Source organism: Lactuca saligna, chromosome 1, assembly GCF_052625555.1.
Source record: "Lactuca saligna cultivar CGN05327 chromosome 1, ASM5262555v1, whole genome shotgun sequence".
Taxonomy (NCBI): Eukaryota; Viridiplantae; Streptophyta; class Magnoliopsida; order Asterales; family Asteraceae; genus Lactuca; species Lactuca saligna.
Genome location: NC_136417.1, coordinates 60,065,511 through 60,068,280, shown reverse-complemented (window position 1 = coordinate 60,068,280; position 2,770 = coordinate 60,065,511). Strand labels below are relative to the sequence as shown.

General features: G+C 34.9%; 1 pseudogene; it reads left to right on the top strand.

Moving 5' to 3' along the window:
- Positions 1–909: 909 nt before the first annotated feature.
- Positions 910–1,665, top strand: LOC145037325 (dirigent protein 22 pseudogene; annotated as a pseudogene).
- Positions 1,666–2,770: the final 1,105 nt, after the last annotated feature.

The window sequence follows — 2,770 nt, the reverse complement described above, 5'->3', positions numbered from 1 at the left end:
AATAGGCCCTTGGGATGTGGAATTCGTGTACAACCTTTCAGAACCTAAAGCAAGGAACCTCTGGTCGAATTCCATCCCCTCTCCTCTCTCCTAAATCATCTTGCCTGCTATTGGTGTTTGTAAGCCATTAGAGGAGTGACAATTGTGACTCTAGAAGCTCCAAGACAAGAAGATCAACAAGGAACTCAAAGGTATGATTCTAGATCTGTTTTAATGTTGTTGTTTAACCTAATTAGCCATTAGAAGTCTTGGATTCAAAAGCATGTTTATTAGAAAGCCTAGATCCAAGCAATAGGGTTTTGCATGCGCACATAGGAAAGTTCTTATGGCTAAAACCTAACACAAACAACATATTTTCTTTGTCATTCTCACAAAATAGCATTGTCCACACGTTCGTACAACATATGTCAATCCACATTTGAACCTCTCTCTCTCTCTCTCTCTATATATATATATATATATATATATATATATAGAGAGAGAGAGAGAGAGAGAGATAAAGAAAGAGATTTTAGAAGACAAAAATATATATTTCCTTTTTCACAACCACTATTGTCGTCGCATCACTCCTATCGCCATTGCTACTGTTGCCGTTACCACCACCGCCGTCATTACCATCACCAACACAACTATCAACTATCGTTGTCACCATTTCCACATCTCATGCTTTAAAAAACAAACCATTTATTTTATAAAAATTGAGGATGCAGGAAAAATAATTTTTGTCCACATCTTACTCTACTAAGATATGAGAAAAGCTAAAAGCATTTTACGTATTTAAGATTATAATACACACCTTCTTAATAACTAAGATTTGATTAATCCAACAAATTTTAGTTTTATACGAAAGTAACAAAAATGTGGTGGGTAGGTACCAGGGGTAGATATTGCTTTATAAAATTAGGATGATTGAGAAACCTTTGTGTCATTTTTTTCCCCACAAAACGAATCTTCTACCATGACCACAATTTTCTTCTGCTTCCTTCTTCCACTCTTCATCGCCTTCTCACAAACATCTCCGACCACCGGAGCAGATCCCACCTTCGTGCAATCCATAAAACGGAACCCAATGAAGCTTCGAGCTGAAAAACTCAGCCACCTACGATTCTACTGGCACGATATCATTAGCGGCCCCAACCCGACGGCCATCAACATCGTGCAACCGCCTGCCAACAAAACCACACCCTACAAATTCGGTGCGATTTTGATGATCGACGATCCATTGACGGAAAAACCAGAAGCAGATTCGAAGTTATTGGGGAGAGCACAAGGGTTCTATGGACAGGCGTCACAGGAGGAAGTTGGGTTGTTAATGGCGATGAACTTTGTGTTCTCGACAGGGAAGTATAACGGGAGTACTTTGACGATTTTGGGGCGGAATCCGATTTTTGAAAAGGTGAGGGAGATGCCGGTGATCGGAGGAAGTGGGCTTTTCCGGTTTGCTAGAGGGTATGCTAAGGCGAGTACGGTTACTTCTGATATGAAAACAGGGGATGCAGTTGTTGAGTATAATGTTCATGTTTTGCATTATTGATCTTGTTGCTTTTCCTTCTCCGGCAATAAGTTGATTAATCATTGTGGGTTATGATTAATGCTTTATCTTTTGGATAAATGTAATATTCTTCTTCAAGAGTGCTTTTATGTAATGGTGATCTTTTTAGCTTAGTATGTTTGTTGCTAACTCGAATAAGAAGCTCAAATTAATTGTTGAACCCTTGGATATAGACCAAGGAATCCTTTATAAAGCAAAGGGCACTTAAAGGAAAAGTGACATTGACTTATAAGTTAGAGGACCGAAGGATTTGGGCATGAGTCCTCACATTATGCATTGCATTTATTATGTGGCCATTTTTGCCCCTAACTTGTGTAAGGGTTCTTTTTGAGTATTTTTTCTATCTGGTGGATTTTTTTGCAAGTGCATGTTTTCTTCCTCAAATCCAAAACAAATTGTTAGAATGTTTTCCTTATTATGCAATAAGTTTCCCATAAATAATATTTGCATAAGAAATAGGGTTATTTTAATATATAAGTAATGTGTGTTTATATATTGTTTTTGAAATATATCTAACACTATGCGACTCACTATGATCCCGACCTAACATATTAGTATTTAGACACGTGCTTAGGTAAGAAAAACTACCCTAGTACGCATTGATATAAATAAATAGTCAAACAAATGCAAGTAAAAATGATTTTGTTCTTAGGATAATTAAGAAACTTATTGCATGTATGGGTATGAATTTGGTAAGAACCTAAAAATTGATAGGAACCGCGAGGACTATTCTCCACCAATCATTTCGTCAATGGCAAAAACATCAAACTCATTTAATTGGTCGTGACGCGTTCGCACGCGACACACGTGTATGAAACTTAATACAGACCCTATGGAATATTCATGTGCGACGAAAGTCCATGAAATTTCATTTCAATGAGTTTTTTTTTTTCTTTTTCATTTATTTTGTTTTTTTTTAAATTCAATTTTTTTAAATAGACATATGCTCGGTTTTAATGTTTTTATATTCTTTTTGCTTTTTTTTTTAATTTTTTCGTTATTTTTCTCTTTTTTTTAGTTTTTTTTTCTATTTTTTAATATGTTTACTAGATGCTTAAAGATAGTAGGGTTTTTTTTTTTCCTTTTTGTTTTTGTTTTTGAATTTTAAAATTAAATATCAGTTTGAGTTTTTTTTTTAAACTAAATATTAAGGGTTTTTTATTTTTTAAGTAAATTCATGACTATGAAATTTGGTAGATAGATGTTAAAACCACTTTC